Here is an 18477-nt window from a genome sequence, read left to right on the forward strand (position 1 = left end):
AAATAAATACAAGTTTTGCTTCACGCAAAGAGGTCTATTTTTAATCATGTAAAAACAGCATTCTTACTACTGGGGCAGTCATTGTTTTCTCTTGCCATATTCTGCCTAGGGAACATCTCCCAGCTTCCTTAGGTAATAATGGACATACATTTTGATGGTATTTACCCAACACATAAAGGCTTTGGGTAATGATGCTGTACGTAAATTACCAGAAGTCACCTGCATATGCAAAATGTTCATTAAACAAAATACACACATATAAATGTGGCAAAAGAGGCTGTGGAATGTGTAAACCTGTAGTAGGATGTGTTAACTTGTTTCATTTATACATTACCAAAGAGAAATTTAAACACATTAACTTCAATCTCCTTTACACATTAGAGCATTTACGTTTTGCACATTTATGTCCCTTTAAATATGAGATTTATGAGCTATATGGCATATTTGTGAAATGTCAGAATGGTATTTATAATGTATATAAATGTTTTTATTTTTCTATTTTATGATTAAATATTAGACATCTATAAGGGGTATATGATTAGCGATTGACCTGTTTAATTAGTTAATGAAGTGTGTTAAATTGACATTGAAATTATGCATTTTATTTAATTTCTTATGATTGCATTATAGGGATTCATTTTAAAAATGCACATTTTATTTATGCATATTTTAAATTAAATTGACCCTATTCCTGCTCACAAACCAAGTGCTTGTTCCTTTAGTAGACCAAATTCAGGGTATTTCCTTACCCCCTAAAGCAACAAGCACTCAGGAGAGCACTGTCATTAGAACCTCTCATTAGCTGTATTGCCAGAAGCCTATTTTCATGGGAGTGGAAATAAAGGTTGCAGGAATAGGATAATGTTAAATTCAGTATATGAATGAATTTGCCTGAAATTGGGCATTTTATCTTGCAATGACCGATGTTTAAAGGGACAGTCTACACCAGAAGTTTTATTGTTTAAAAAGATAGATAATCCCTTTATTACCATTTCTCCGGTTTTGCATAACCAACACTGTTATACTAATATATTTATTACCTCTGTGATTACCTTGTATCTAAGCCTCTGCAGACTGCCCCCTTATCTCAGTGCTTTTGACAGACATGCAGTGAAGCCAATCAGTGCAGACTCCTAAATAACTCCACAGGAGTGAGCACAATGTTATCTATATGACACACACATGAACTAGTACTGTCTAACTGTGAAAAACTTTCAAAATGCTCTGAGCTAAGAGACAGTTTTCAACGGTTTAGAAATCAGTTTGAGCCTACCTAAGTTTAGCTTTTCAAAAATACCACCAAGGGAACAAAGCAAATTTGATGATAAAAGTAAATTGGAAAGTTGTTTAAAATTGCATGCTCTATCTAAATCATGAAAGGTTAATTTTGACTAGATTGTCCCTTTAATTGCATTACTGACTCTGTGTGTATCTCTTGTTAAACACATAGTTAAAATCTTGTTTGGCAAACACCATTGATATTTGAATGATGTGCCCACTAAGTTTCACTGTTTTCTTCAACTTGAAATATTGTATATGTCAAATTACTATGATGTAGATTGTCATCACTTGGATCTGAGATGGGTACATCCTTATTTTAACTAGAATAATTATTAAGAGTTTAGCATTCAAATACAAATCACAAATGGCTTTATCAGCTTTGTGCAGGGACATTACAAGCTGGGCAGAATATTTTCACACGAGTCTCACTCCAGAAATAACAAACAATGAGACATAGCTGGAAAATGATTTTGAACTTGGGAATAAACCCACTTGCTGGAAAGATATATAGTCCTGTAGATATAGCCTTTGCTCTTTGTATCCTCTGTTAAAAGAAATAATACAGTTGCTAAGAATTGGAAGTTGGTACAGCGAATGGCAAGAATTAGACTTTTTCTATTTTTTACTATTTGATAGAAAACTTCACGTATATTAATACATTTAAAGGGACACTGACACTGAACCCAATTATTTTCTTTCATGATTCAGATAGAGCATGAAATTTTAAGCAACTTTCTAATTTACTCCTATTATCAAATTTTCTTCATTCTCTTGGTATCTTTATTTGAAATGCAAGAATGTAAGTTTAGATGCCGGCCCATTTTTTATGAACAACCTGGGTTGTCCTTGCTGATTGGTGGATAAATCCATCCACCAATAAAAAAAAGTGCTGTCCAGAGCCTGAACCAAGAAAAAAAGCTTAAATGCCTTCTCTTTCAAATAAAGATAGCAAGAGAACAAAGAAAAATTGATAATAGGAGTAAATTAGAAAGTTGCTTAAAATTGCATGCTCTATCTGAATCATGAAATAAAAATTTTGGGTTCAGTGTCCCTTTAATAAACCTGAGGCTAAGTACGAACATGGTCACCCAAAAAAAATACTCGTGGAGCTGAATATGGCCTGTAGACTTTACTTGCAGGCATCTGGTAGATGGACAGGTGTCTTTATTTGCTCATGATGTGCATTTCTGATTTTAACTGTGTGTTTAACCACTTTGCAGAAGTATAATAATATTTTTGTAAGTACTTTTATGTCTCTTTAAGGGAAACCCAAACATTTTCTTTCATGATTTGGATAGAACATACAATTTTAAACAACTTTCCCATTTACTTCTATTGCCAAATTTGCTTCATTCTCTTGTCCATCGCTGAAGGAACAGCATTGCACTACTGGCAGCTAGATGGACACATCTAGTTAGCCAAACACAAGAGACAAATTATGCAGGCACCAATCAGCAGCTAGCTCCCACTAGTGTAGGATATGTGCGTATTCTTTTTCAACAGGGGATACCAAGAGAACAAAGCACATTTGAAAATAGAAGTTAATTTAACAGTGTCTTAAAATTGCATGCTCTATTTGAATTATGAAGGCTTTATTTCCCTTTGCCTTTAAGAATGTTTGTGATATGAAGATAACTATCAAAATAATTAACAAATGTAGTAAGTGGTTTTTTTTTAGGAAGGAAATGGATTAAATTGGCCATTTGTTTCTTATTTCAATGTTTTTGTTTTTTTCTTACTCTATCTTCATAACATGTTCTATGCACACACTATTATTTCTTTAGCTCTGTTAGTTTATTTCATGAGAAGTGAAATCTCAAACTTTCATCCAGAAAAGAAAAGTAAGTTTTTTAATGGAGCAGAAGTGAGCACATTTGCAGCATTTTTAGATTTTCGACTGATTTATTAGTGCCCAAGAGGCAGCAATAATCAGCAGCAAAAACCATAATGATTGTGCTAAATACACAACCCTGAAGCTTATGGTCCTGTAAGCTCTGGACCAGGCCTGCCTACCCTTAGGGCAGGACGAAAGGGGCATCCGCACCTTGGGGCCCCCCCAATGTCAGGGGTGAGGTTATCAGTGCAATGGGCATCCTGCATTTAGTTTATGAAGATGTGTTTATTGTATCAGCAGGTGTAATATTTAGTGTTAATCTTTATATAGGACACTGAATGTCGAGACAGGGTATGGACCATATTGGGGCGGGGAATAAGGGAGCTGGATTGAGGGGCCCTGCAAATGCTATGGTTGGCCCTGCTCCGGATACTAACATAACAGCTAGTATAATTTGTAATTTGACTCACTTATATGAGAGAAAACGAAGAATTGTGTAAGATGGAGAATATTTATAAGTGTTAATCAGTTAAGTATGTATTATGACCAATGTTAGCTGCTGAATATACATAAAAGGGTGAGTTTCAACTCTTGTGCTGTGACAAAAACATATATCTTAACTGAAATTATAATGTGTTACTCATGCATGAACGTGCACGTGATTCTATTAAATAACTTAATTCCAAGATTGATTTTTTCACCCTAATCAGTGAATAAATGTAGTGCTTTTCACTTTAATTGTGCCTTCCCCGCATCTCACAAGCAGCTCTGAGCAGATAAGCAGAGCTGTGTTTTCCTAGAATCAGACTGGGACAAACACGATTCTGTTGGCAATTGATCAGTGAAATTGAATTCAACAGGAAGATCTAACCGCTTGACTGCCAGTTCTTGCTACACATAGCATGCAGGGGTGTCTGCCAGTACTGGTGTGTATAGCATTACCCTGCTGACACAAAGGGGTTAAGTGTAATGAAGTATTTTTAGTTTCCAGGGAGTTGTTGAGGGCATCTTTATCATGCTAATGGTCTGGGTGAAAGTGCTCAGAACCTCCTGCTGACTGTCACATTGTACATATCAGATGGAAACACTGTGAATCTTTTTTGCTATCTCCCTTAGACTCCCGTGGATTACAGCGGGCCTTGGCCGTGAAGATGACCGCCCAGTGATGCTGTGCTGGTAAGTAGACAATCTTTTTTTTTAGACAACATGAAAAAGTTCTCACTTTTCTGCTGTTAATTGCATGTTACTCAACATTGTGGGATAGGGCACAAACTTTAAATGCAGCTACTTCAGTGTTTTGACCCTTGTAAACAAATGCTGAGAGAGGTTAAAACCGCCTAAGTGATACGAATGGAGATTTGCTTTTGAAATGTTACTTTGCAAATATTTACATACTTAAATAAATGTGTTTTAGTTGTTACTTTCAGAATATGTGGACTTTTGTTATCATTATTTTGTAAAATTGAAGGAATAAGTAAATGTATATTTTGTATGGAAAGCTAATAATAAAAGTAGGAAATGGAATTCTCATGTCAATTAATATACCTAGAATCCTTTTCAGGATTAGAATCTCCCTTTGTGAGACAGTTTAACTGATATATAACTGTTTGGTAGTTGCTAAATTATTATTATTTTTTTTTGATGGATTTTTAGAATTTGTGGACCACCAGGCTTTATGGAAAGGTTATTTAAAATTTGCATGGACAACATAATTGGGCATTAAATAAATGTTTTCATAGCTCTTAATTTTAATATTATTTTTCATTTTTGTTGGTGACACATTTTTCATTCAATTGCATTTTTCTTGATTAATATTTTGAATTTGTTAGCAAGCAATAACTTTAAAATTTTTATAAATTACATTTTATAAGCAGTTCAATACAATATTTCCATGTATTTGTCTTCCAGTGAGTTTATGAAAAACAAGCTACATATTCAGAGTTTGTAAAATGTATCAAGTTGAAAAGTTATGCTGGAATTTATCAACAACATCCTCTGTAGACATAAGAAAGCTGTTGTTTAGCTTTTGTACTGGAATAGAATTTACCCATGTGATTGTCTTTCAAATCTACAATGCTATCTAGGGCTTTTTACATAAATTTAAAAAACTGAAAAACATAAATACTTAGTAAATACAGTTGAAAACTATTTGTTCTCCGTCCGTGGTATGTGGATGTATCCAAGTGTATTTTACAAAACTTTTGTAGATGGAGCAAGTTTGAGGCAAAACTACATTAATCAAATACATGCAACACTTTCCAAACTCTATGTATTATTATTAATATTAATAAAAGTGGTTCTATTTCATACTCTGTTGGCCAGAGAGTTTAACAGATTTCTTTCTTTCTTTTCAATTTGCTCTAATGGAGGGGGTGCACAGGTAACCATAAGTAGTTTTTGCTGGTTGTAATAGATGAACCTTTTTTTCACTTAGCCTTAAGCCCTTTATTAAAGGGCATTACAACTCCAGTACAATACGAATTTCCTTCCTCTAAAAACTTGAGCGTCCTTTAGACGTTTGTGTACAGCATTGTTTTTTTTTTGTTTTTTTTAATAAAGATTTTTATTGAGGCATCAGACAAATACAAAACGAAAAAGAGATACTCACATTTACAAGATCGCATGTGCTCAGTTTTATGGTCGAAACACATTTGGATATAAAATCTTATAAGTTAAAAATCCATTAATAAGGTATAGAAGTTATGAGAAAAACAGGAAAATAGGACCGAAGGTGAGAAAACCATTGGCCAACAGAGATAAGTTAACATCAAGCATGTGTTGGCTGAACCAAGCAAGCTGAAGGAATTTTATTTTACAGTAGTGTACCTGGAAATGCATTAAGTTGAGCCTCTATTTTTATTTATATTAATTTACTAGAAATGTAAAGAGAGATAGTGTACGAGGATCTGGTCATTAGGTGTATAGGTGACAGTGGAAATGACACTCCAGATGGTTCAAATATGGGGAAAAAGGTTATGGGGGGATGGGAGGAGGAGGGAAAGATTGGGGAGAAAAAAAAGGGAGAGATAAACTCCCTATAAAAATGATTCTTACTGTAGGACGGGACGTAGGGCAGAGGTAAGCATTCTATTCCAGATATTTAGCTAACCAGGGAGACCAAATCTCTAGATAGATATCAGCTCTATCCAGGACTCTAAATTAGTAGAGCTCCATCCTCCTGATATGTCTTATAATGGCCATAACATGTGTTAGGGAGGGGGTGTCCTTGAGTTTCCAGGCTCTTGCAATTGCTAGTTTAGTGGCCATAAAAAGGTAGATCGTAAGTTCTATATTGGCTGAACTAACGTTCGTGATTTGCATATGGAGGAGGCAAACCTCTGGGGAGAATAGGGGAGTGATTTGTAGGTCGGAAATAATGTTGTATATCTTTCTCCAGTTTGGTTGTATTTTGGGGCAGGACCACCATATATATAGAGTCATACCCAGCTGTCCACAGTCTCTCCAGCACATAGGGGATTGAGTACCAGATATCTTGTTCAGAGTAGTGGGTACTAGGTGCCATCTAACTAGGCTTTTGTAGTTTAATTCCCAGAGTGTAGCACAGTGTCACAGTTTTTTTGTTAGTAAAACTTGTTTAAACCAAGTGTCGGTATCGGCTACGAAACCTAGGTCTCGCTCCCATGCGGCAAACTGAGCGATTTTATGATGTACATGAGGTTCAAGCAGGAGGTCATAGTGAAAGGACAGAGAGTGTTTAACGGTGCAGGCCTGCACCCACCTCCGTTCCCAGACTGTCTGAAGTCTAAGGTAATTTTTAGGAAATCCCCGGGATCTTGGAAGGGAGCTAAGTGATACGCCTTGAATTGGATGCGTGTGGGTATTTGAAACTTAGAGCAGAGTTGAGAGTGGGGAATCCACTTATCATTCTCGTAAAGATCTGTTACATACATGATTTGTGTATTATGCCAGGAATCTATATGAGAGTCAGGTAGGCAAAAAAGGACGCTGACCAGTGTGGCGGCTGGGGAGGGGTGGAGGGCAAGATCCGGGGTATGCCTAACTTGATCCCAAAACTGAAACGCATTGTATAGTATGGGACAGCTTTTCCCAAGTTCCTTTCTGTGGTGTGGGGAATCCACAAATGATCAGGAAGTCCTAACTCAGTTGGTAAGTCGTGCCATCGTGGGGCCTGATCCAGAGCATTCAAGCTTGTAGATAGGTCAATCGGGCTGCGTTGTAATATAGAATGATTTTGGGTAATGACCCCCGTTAGAGAATGGCCTTTGTAATGTTTGCCTAGAAGTTCTGGATTTTTTGTCTTTCCAGACATATGAAGTGATAAGGCTCTGCAATTTGTTTAGGATGGGTCTGGGAATATTAAATGGGAAACATCTAAAAAGATAGGTAATTTTGGGCAGAGGGACATCCTGACTGCAGCTATCCTCCCCGTCCAAGATATCTCTCTGAACTCCCACGAGGCCAACAGATTTTTAAACTCAGGGAGTCTTGCAGCATTGTTTTAAAGTAAGAAAATAGAGATTGCAGTCCCATTCTCCAAACTAACATTTGCCTGGATTACATTTCACCTGAATAGCCAGCCAATGTTTATTGGATGAGTTATTTTTGGGCTTTATAATTCAAGGATGTTCTAATCTATTTGACAACCTCATAAGAATCATTTTATTAATATTTATCTAATACATTTGACCCAAGTATAACACCCTGAGACCTTACAATTTGGCACTGTTTTTCCAGTCTGAAAACTTGTTTTTTTGGGGTGTTTTAAAAACAAAAAGTTTGATATTTTCTGACTGGAATCAAGCTGAAATTGAATTTTGATGATGTTTAGGAAAAAATTGTAATTCCAGCCTTATCACTAATTGATCATTAATTCCTTACCACAGTTATAATTCTTTATACTCACTTTTCTTCTCACAAAGAACCACAAAACTAACCAAATGTTTCTTAGTTAAGATACTTTTTTTAAAGCACAGAAAAATGTTCTATTTGGTGGGGGATAATATCTATGGTATATCAGTCAATATTAATCCTTTTCTGGCTTTATATTGCATTACCTCAGTACCCCAGTAAAAAGCAATCAGACAAGAACTTTGGACCTATGATTTTAATTAATTAATAATTGCAGCTTAAACAAATCAAGTTCTTAATCATGTTGTAATTAATGACAATCATAAAGCAAATGAAATGATTTGCTCTTTATCTATAAATAAAATAGTAGTTATGAGAAAGCAGTATAGAAAATGGTTAATTCCATATGCTACACTGGATTCTTTCACATAGAAAAAGTCTGTTTTCTCTTGTGATTGTGGCCTGGCATAATTAACACAGACACATTATGAAGCTTCTCTATAGACTCTGCACGGCACATTAGGGACCCTGTATCCTACGCTAGAACTATGTCTATTGTCCTGCAAATTGGGGCCCCATTTGTGATTCTTTGGCACGTCAAACAGAGACAAGCTGTTGAAGGACAGGGTGGGTCATCTATCTGAGCAAAGCACTGTGGGTAATGAAGTTAAAAACATAAATGTTTTGAAATTATTCACTCTGCACCAAGTTACTCTAAGACCATCACTGAACCATACAAAACACCTAGGTGCAAGTGTGTAATGCATCAAACGCATTTGGTTCTATATAAATGTACATAGCAGTTAAAAGCTGTATTGCAAAAGATCTGCATACACAAGAAATATTTTAAAGGCATATAAAAATATTATTTAGCATAGAAAAAAAATACATGGTTTTGCAGTCCAGTAACATAACCTATGAAAAGCATCTTGAAAATGGTTTCTTACCTCTTTGCTGTGGCCAGTAAGGAACAGATATAATGTTACTGTACATAATGCATTAGAGTCAGGCTTCTGAAGAATGTAGAACGCACACCTGTCTCTGTGAGTAGTGGAAAAGCCTTTACTTTCTAAGTTATATTACAGTCCTAAACAATTTAAACAACAATAAAAATTAAGGCCAGGGATTGTAATTGCTCTCTTTTAGCATAGCTCAATATTTGCACTGGTTGCCCAAAAGGTAGATCAGGATCTAACAGCAGATCTGTAAGTGCTGATCAGTAGATCACAAGACTGTTGTGGGGTTTCCCATATTCCTCTCAGCTAGTAGTAATAGTACAGGCTCAAGTTAAAATAAATGTAAAAATGTGTTTGCACAAGTACTTATTGCCTCGCTACAGCAGCCTCAGTTAACAAATTGTGATTCAGTTCCAGAACATTAGAATTTGTGTTAACAAAGATCAATTTCATGAGCGAGCTTCAAATTTCTTATGCTTAGCACATGGATAAGTAGATTAGACAGGTAAACGTCACAAAAAAGTAAGCCCCTCTCATTAAATTACAGGAACCCCTTGTTTAGGATGTTGTGTGTTAGAGTTTTCCTGTCTGTCTAAAAGGGACATTATACACTAGATTTTTCTTTGCATAAATGTTTTGTAGATGATCCATTTATATAGCCTATACAGTTTTTTTAAAATGTATAGTTTTGCTTATTTTTAAATAGCATTGCTCTGATTTTCAGACTCCTAACCAAGCCCCAAAGTTTTATGAGAATACTGACGTATACCTACTCCAGCTTGCTCCTGTTTGTGTAAAGAGTCTTTTCATATGCAAAGGAAGGGGGAGTGTCTGATATCTCCCACTTGCAGTGGGCTTTCCAGCTACCTTTTTAACAGAGCTAAACTGGGAGCTTCTAAGTAAGTTTTTAAACGGTTTTATACTGGATTTTTAGATCAGTATCTGTGCATATTCTTCTTTACAGTAGTGTCTATTACATGCAGTTAAATGAAAATTGGTGTATACTGTCCCTTTAATAGTCTAATGGAATACTCTGTATATGCACATTTAAAACATATTTGGATCTATTCCAGTCCATTAAAAGAACAGTTTGAAAACCTATTTTGGCCAGTACAGAACAGCATTTCTTGGCAATTCATTTGGCTTTTCATTGTACATGTTCAAAGATGCTCAATACACAAGTCAGTAAATGTGATTGTTTCCTGCTTGGTTAAAAAATCTATCTAGATTGTCTCCCTTTTTAACAATGAAATGCGTACACACCTAAAATTCTATAATCAGATTATAAAGGATTGACGTTAAGTATTTGAATGTATTGAATGCTGTATTTTATTTTTGTTTTGCAAAAAGACCAAGAAGTTTTTTTTTAAATATAGTTTGTTTGCTTTGTTTTACCTGTCAAAGTGTATCAAAAACACATTGTACTGTTATAATTTATATGCAACTAATTTAAAGGCAGATTCACTTTTATACCTAGAAATATGATTGATAGGAGGCTAAAATCCTTAGCCTTATATATTAACCTTTTACACCTAAAGATCTACATTAGCGTAAAATAGTTGCAGTGGAAGTTATTGTACCTTTCATCTGTTATGACAGAGATTCCCAACCATGTATACTTTGGAACACCATTTATATGCATTTGTAGCACTTCACGTTTCAATTATATACAAATCATGATACTGCAAATTCAGATAGATCATATCCTCTCCATAATATCTCATCCAAGTCAAGGTACAAGCAACTGTAATGTAAGCCTTAGTCATATTTGTATACATCTTATTAATTATTTTTATTTTGGCATATTAAATATTTAAAAGTACAGATAATCAAAGAAAAAATATCCACTAACACATTAACAAACTCCAAATATATGTACTGCTTTAAGGGATGTTCCAATAAAAATACTTTTGGGGGACCAAAATAGTTTGATAAGCAAGTTTATCGAAATCCTGGAAGGGAAAACAAACAGAGGGGCCTCTAAGTGCAATATCATCAGGACAAGAAAAAAAAGGAAATAGACAAGAGTAAGATCCACTCACATGTAGTTAAAGGGACACTGAACCCAAATTTTTTCTTTCGTGGTTCAGATAGGAGTAAATTAGAAAGTTGCTTAAAATTGCATGCTCTATTATCAATTTTTCTTTGTTCTCTTGTTATCTTTATTTGAAAAAGATGGCATCTAAACTATTTTTGGTTTAGACTCTGGACAGCACTTTTTTATTGGTGGATGAATTTATCCACCAATCAGCAAGGACAACCCAGGTTGTTCACAAAAATGGTTCGGCATCTAAACTTACATTCTTGTATTTCAAATAATTATACCAAGAGAATAAAGTAAATTTGGTAATAGGAGTAAATTAGAAAGTTGCTTAACATTTCACGCTCTATCTGAATCACGAAAGAAAAAATTTGGGTTCAGTGTCCCTTTAAGCACACAATAGTGCTAGTGGGGCAAGCCGAGACTTCTGAGCCGCTCGGCTGACTCGACAACCAGCTCTCCTGGGAGGTGATATCCAGGGTTGTAGTCCCCCTCTCCTGGCAGATGATTATCCCAGAAAGCAGCCTGACACATCATTCTTATCTTTAAGGGACATTATTGGGATATTTTATTTATCCACTTTTGTATTGCGTTTAACCCATTGTTGTTGCATAGGGGCTTATACATACATAAACACACCTGTTACAACTACTGTCAGTTTTAGAGTGCCCTCTATCAGTATATGAGTGACATCTCTTCTCTCTCTCTTACTGTAGTATTGATAAGTTTGCAGTTATAGTTAAACAAGCTATTTTTTTTTGGGGGGGGGGGGAGGTTTGCTGTGAGACTAGCATAATTTACATACCCACCATAGGAGCATACACTATTTGTGAATATGCTCTGTACATTCCCTTGATTGACAGACAAGTATTGTATTGTATTGGGTACTTGTAAAGCGCGGCTAATCACCCGTAAGGGTCTCAAGGCGCTGCTCATTTTATCGACCTCGGAAGGATGAAAGGCTGAGTGGACCTCGCCGGGGATCGAACCTGCAACCCTTGGGTTGCTACAGCGCTCAGCCACAGTGCCTTAGCATGCTGAGCTATCTGTCCAGCAAGCGCATGCATGGTGCACATAAATCAGAAGCTTGTAATGGTCTGTTCTTCTCATGTACGTTTCCATTCTGACAGAGGGCTAGATTACAAGTGGCACGCTATTAAGCCCTCCCGCTCGAGCGTAAACTTTGCTATATATATGACTCATTTTTATCAGATAGTGTTTATATGAATGTAACAGTATATTTTAATGTATTTATGTTGTGTTTAATGCAACTTTTATTTTAGCCCAAACCCTTTATGCCAGGTTTTTATTTGTACTAACCCGACGCACGTTAAATTTGATTTCACTCAAGGGAACACGTTTACTTTCAACTTTGTAATATGTGCTTCATTTAACAACCCTGCAGTATTCTTATACTGCATATAAGAATACTTATATATAAAACATTTGAGCGCCACTTGTAATCTAGCCCAGAGTACGGAAAAGTGCTTTATTTCTAACAGCAACTTTATTGACAATATGCTAAGCTAACTGCTTTTTGGGGCTATCGGACACCCAGAAACATTTATTCTGCAATGTACTCATAAAGGGCCATTAAACACTAAATAAATACTAGAAAGAATGATGCATTCAAAGAAAAGATTAGTCTGAGAATAACATGTAGATGTATTTTTTGGAGTTTCATTAGCTGTTTAAATATTGACAAAACAAGTGTAAAGTTTTAGTGTCTATAAAACAATGGGAGCTGCCATGTTGTAACTTAGGTTACCTTCTCTGCTGTGGCCAATTAGGGACAGTTATATATAGTTTACTAGAGTGTGCAGCCAATGGCTGTGTGGAATATAACACTGTTCTGCACTTCCATTTCTAACAGGAACTGAAAAGCTCACAATGTCAGAATGGAAATACAGTAAAAGGGGACAAAATAAAAAATGAAAGTATATTGCAGACTTATTTTTATATATGCAATTTATCATTTTATATTACTTTCTCAAAGTGTTTAATGTCCCTTTAACACCCAAAAAAGGATCACTTTGTGTGATGAAAATGGAAGGAATACGTATAATGGGGCTAGATAAAAAGCACTGGAGGATGCAGTGTGTTCATAGTCCTTAGAATAGCTTATACTGGACAATTGCTGCTGTGACTCGGAGGTGGGTGGTCCTCACTCATTGTCTTCACTTGACAAGCAGCTTCTTATTCTTTTAAGGACAGATCTGGAGATGCCTGCAGGGAATCGCACTGGCACCTGCAAAAAAAAAGTGATTATTTTCTGTAATACCACCGTCTTTACTTAATGCCCCTATTATAGAACCAATCTCAAATAATAGTGCTTTTCATTAAAATGAATGTTTCACAAAACATATCTCCTGTGTAATAAATATAAGATCAATTACTATGGAAATAGCACAGGATTATCATAGAATAGCAGTTTTGGGATTATCTTTGTAATTGAAGCAATAAATAAGACAACGTGTATTATGAAAATTAACATTATAGGAGGTGATTTGAAACAGTTATTCTGGGGACAGCGCAAAGAACCACTGAATATGAATGGGGAAGCTCAGCTGGTTATTTTTCGCGCTGGGCTATTTTTTTTTATGAAAGAATGAATTTCAATGCGAAGTGGCTCATTAAATTGTTACTACTGCAGGTAAAAAGAAATGCCTGCTTCATTTTAAAATGAATTTTTTTTTGTGTAAAATTGAAACTTAAAAAGAGAGCAAGTCTCTTAGTACCAAACCTAACAACTTTTCTATGAAGAATTCGACTTCTTGTCATATCTGATGGAAAACTTGCAGAAGTAAGGAATTATTAATATACCATTTTTAATTCTCATTGAAAAGTTTTACTGTGCTTAAAGGGACAGAAAAGTCAAAAATAAACTTTCATTGTTCAGGTAGACCTTGCAAATTTAAACAACTTTCGTTTTTACTTTTGTTATTTCATTTGCTTTGTTAGGTTCAGGATCAATAATACACTTTTGGGAGCTAGCTGCTGATGGTGACGATGCACATATATGCCTCTTGTCATTGGCTCACCCAGTGTGTTCATCTAGCTCCCAGCAGCGTATTACTGCTTTTTCAACAAACAGAATGAAGCAAATCTGATAACAAAAGTAAGTTCAAAAGTTGATTAACCCCTTAATGACCACAGCACTTTTCCATTTTTTGTCCGTTTGGGACCAAGGCTATTTTTACATTTCTGCAGTGTTTGTGTTTAGCTGTAATTTTCCTCTTACTCATTTACTGTACCCACACATATTATATACCGTTTTTCTCGCCATTAAATGGACTTTCTAAAAATACCATTATTTTCATCATATCTTATAATTTACTATAAAAAAAATTATTAAATATGAGGAAAAAATGGAAAAAAAACACACTTTTTCTAACTTTGACCCCCAAAATCTGTTACACATCTACAACCACCGAAAAACACCCACACTAAATAGTTTCTAAATTTTGTCCTGAGTTTAGAAATACCCAATGTTTACATGTTCTTTGCTTTTTTGTAAGTGAAAGAATGAAAATGAGGAGAAGCGCTAAAAAAGCTAAAGGTGCTAAACAGTTTAAAAATAATTGCTATACAGACAAAATAGAAATAAATAGGATCAGTTTACTAGTTATAATTTAAAACAAACAATCACATTGATATATGTCCTAAAAAAGGAAAAAACATAGATCATTTAAGAATCGGACGTCTCCGATGTATAAAAAACACACAATAAAAACTGTTGTTGCCAATATACACCTTATCTCAGTATTATGAGGGAGAAGTCAGCATCAAATCTAAAGTCCTCAGATGATTCAAAGGAGAACCAGAGCCGGGTTAGTGTAGACCCGTTTTACCTTTAGGTGTACCGTCCGTGTATCAAGAGGCACCTCCGTGAGGCGTGTACGTGTCCCGTGACGTCACAAGTCGGGAGGCGTCGTCTCTGTATGGGCAATCCTATTGGTCAACTTGCTTTTTTGTAAGTTATAGGGCCATAAATACAAATAGCACTTTGCTATTTCCAAACCATTATTTTTCAAAATTAGCGCTAGTTACATTAGAACACTAATATCTTTCAGGAATCCCTGAATATCCATTGACATGTATATATTTTTTTTTAGTAGACATCCCAAAGTATTGATCTAGGCCCATTTTGATATATTTCATGCCACTATTTCACCGCCAAATGCGATTAAATACAAAAAATTGTTCACTTTTTCACTAATTTTTTCACAATCTTTTGGTTTCTCACTGAAATTATTTACAAACAGCTTGTGCAATTATGGCTTAAATTATTGTAAATTATTCTCTGGGATCCCCTTTGTTCAGAAATAGCAGACATATATGGCTTTGGCATTGCTTTTTGGTAATTAGAAGGCTGCTAAATGCCACTGCGCACTACACGTGTATTATGCCCAGCAGTGAAGGGGTTAATTAGAGAGCATGTAGGGAGCTTTTAGGGGTAATTTTAGCTTTAGTGTAGTGTAGTAGACAACCCAAAGTATTGATCTAGGCCAATTTTGGTATATTTCATGCCACCATTTCACCGCCAAATGCGATCAAATTAAAAAAAACGTTAAATTTTTCACAATTTTAGGTTTCTCACTGAAATCATTTACAAACAGCTTGTGCAATTATGGCACAAATGGTTGTAAATGCTTCTCTGGGATCCCCTTTATTCAGAAATAGCAGACATATATGGCTTTGGCGTTGCTTTGTGGTAATAAGAAGGCCGCCAAATGCCGCTGCGCATCACACTTGTATTATGGCTAGCAGTGATGGGGTTAATTATGTAGCTTGTAGGGAGCTTGCAGGGTTAATTTTAGCTTTAGTGTAGAGCTCAGCCTCCCACCTAAAACATCAGACCCCCTGATCCCTCCCAAACAGCTCTCTTCCCTCCCCCACCCCACAATTATCCCCGCCATCTTAAGTACTGGCAGAAACTCTGCCAGTACTAAAATAAAAGCTATATTTGGGCTTTTTTTTTTTTTTTGGCACATTTACATATGCTGCTGTGTAGGATCCCCCCTTAGCCCCTAACCTCACTGATCCCCCACCAAGCAGCTTTCTAACCCTCCCCCTCTGCCTTAATGGGCGCCATCTTGGGTACTGGCAGCTATCTGCCAGTACCCAGTTTAGTAAAAAAAAGTATGATTTTTGTTTTGTTTTTTGCCCTTTTGTGTAGTGTAGCTTTCCCCCCCCCCCAAGACCAACCCCCCACCCCTTCAGGAACCCTTAGATTATTATTATTATTTTTTTATTTGTTTTTTTTAAAACTTTTCTTAACCTTTTTTTTCTGCAGTGTAGCGGTTCCCTCCCGCTCCCACCCCGTGCACGCGCCCGCCCGCCGCCTCCGTGCACGCGCGCGCTCCTGTGCGCGCCCCCGTATGTCCCGTACCCGATCCCGCCCCCCTCCACTCCACCCGGGACATCGATGGCCGCCCACCCGCCTCCCAGACTTGCTCCCACCCACCAACGATACCGGCCACCGATGTCCGGTGCAGAGAGGGCCACAGAGTGGCTCTCTCTGCATCGGATGGCCAAGGGGGGTTATTGCAGGATGCCTCGATATTGAGGCATCACTGCAATAACCGGAAAGCAGCTGGAAGCGAGCAGGATCGCTTCCAGCTGCTTTCCAGACCAAGGACGTACGCCACACGTCCTCGGTCATTAACTGTATTTTTTTTGAGGACGTGTGGGTACGTCCTTGGTCATTAAGGGGTTAAAATTGTATGTTCTGCATGAATTATAAAAGAAAAAAAAAATTGTGTTTCGTGTCCCTTTAATTGGTGTATTATGTTACCATGTACTTTATGTTAGCATGTAGGTCTAATTACCATTCGCCTGGATTACAAATTTTGCATTCCGGATTTAACGCTGAAAAAATTGCCATTTCAGCATAAAAACTGGAACGCAGCCATTACGAGTCTTGTCGGTATAGCTATACCACAAGCATTTTAGCCTGTAACGCACGTCAATCCTCCACTCAAAAAAATGACGTTTTTGCGTGGGATTTCAATAGCGCTGGTATTACAAGTTGTGCGGTGAGGCTAAAATGCTTGCGTTCCAGCCTATACCAACACAATCCATTCCGCTATCTGAGACCAGTAGTTATGAGTTTTGCGCAACAAAACTGTTACACAAAACTCATAACTAAAATGTAACAAACTACACTAACCCCATAAACTACTTATTGACCCCTATTCTGCCGCCCTCCCACATCGCAAACACTATAATAAAGTTATTAACCCCTAATCTGCCGCTCCCGACATCACCGCCACTAATAACATTTATTAACCCCTATTCTGCCACTCCCCAACATCGTCACCACTATAATAAAGCTATTAACCCCTATTCTGCCGCTCCCCGACATCGCCACCACTAAATAAAGTTATTAACCCCTAAACCTCTGGCCTCCCACATCACCTCCACTAAATAAACCTATTACCCCTAAACCTCCAGCCCCCCACATTGCAAAAAACTAAATGAAACTATTAACCCGTAAACCTAACAACCCCTAACTTTAAATTAAAATGACAATATCCCTATCTTAAAATAAATAAAAACTTACCTGTGAAATTAAAAAACCTAACAAAACTATTAGACTAAAATTAAAATAAATAAACTAAATTACACATAAAAAAACTAACACTACTTAAAAAAATGAATTCTAAAATTACAAAAAATAAAAAATACTAAATTATAAAAAATTACAAACACTAAATTACGAAATATAACAAACGAAATTATCCAAAATAAAAACAATTACACCTAATCTAATAGCCCTATAAAAATAAAAAAGCCCCCTCAAAATAAAAAACCCTAGCCTACAATAAACTACCAATAGCCCTTAAAAGGGCCTTTTGTAGGGCATTGGCCTAAAGAAATCAGCTCTTTTTTCTGTAAAAAAATACAAAGACCCCCCAACAGTAAAACCCACCACCCAACCAACCCCCCAAAATAAAAAACTTAACTCTAGCGATATCGGGGTGGCAGATTAGGGGTTAATAACTTTATGTAGGTGTCGGCGATGTCGGGGGCAGCAGATTAGGGGTGTTTAGACTTGGGGTTTATGTTAGGGTGTTAAGTTTAAACGTAACCTTTTTTCCCCATAGACATCAATGGGGTTGCTTTACAGTGATCGCCATTCCGCGCTTCAGGTGTTTTTTTCACTCTCTCCCTATTGATGTCTATGGGGAAAGAGTGCACAAGCAAGTCAAAGCAGCCCTTGGATTTTGTGCGGTATGGAGCTCATCACCACCTTATCACACGCACAAGGTGACTTTTCAAAAACTTGTAATGGCAGCGCTATGGAGGGTGAAATAACGCACCTTTTGTTGCGTTTGCATCGCACCCTCTATAGCGCAAAACTTGTAATCTAGGTGATTGTAAATTAATTCATTTCTACTTGTGAGGAACCAATGAGAAGCTATTTTTTTTATTAGACAGCCTAACAATAACAAATATTATTAAAATATGTTATAGCTTTTTCTTGCCCCAAAGGACTCAGTGTTTGTTAGAGCCTAGTCTTAAAGGGCCAT

The 18477-nt window shown here is 36.5% G+C and overlaps 1 protein-coding gene across 2 annotated transcripts in view; it reads left to right on the plus strand.

The window, feature by feature from the left end:
* Positions 1-18477, plus strand: part of SEMA5B (semaphorin 5B) — a 754887-nt gene that overhangs the window by 198512 nt on the left and 537898 nt on the right. The window contains exon 2 of one of the 2 annotated variants that reach the window (XM_053698073.1): positions 4232-4291. The gene's annotated coding sequence lies outside the window, so the exon portion shown is untranslated. Of the gene's footprint in view, positions 1-4206; positions 4292-18477 lie in introns of those variants that run through there. The other variant, XM_053698072.1, reaches the window with a different exon arrangement.

Source organism: Bombina bombina, chromosome 1 (assembly GCF_027579735.1).
Source record: "Bombina bombina isolate aBomBom1 chromosome 1, aBomBom1.pri, whole genome shotgun sequence".
Classification (NCBI taxonomy): domain Eukaryota; kingdom Metazoa; phylum Chordata; class Amphibia; order Anura; family Bombinatoridae; genus Bombina; species Bombina bombina.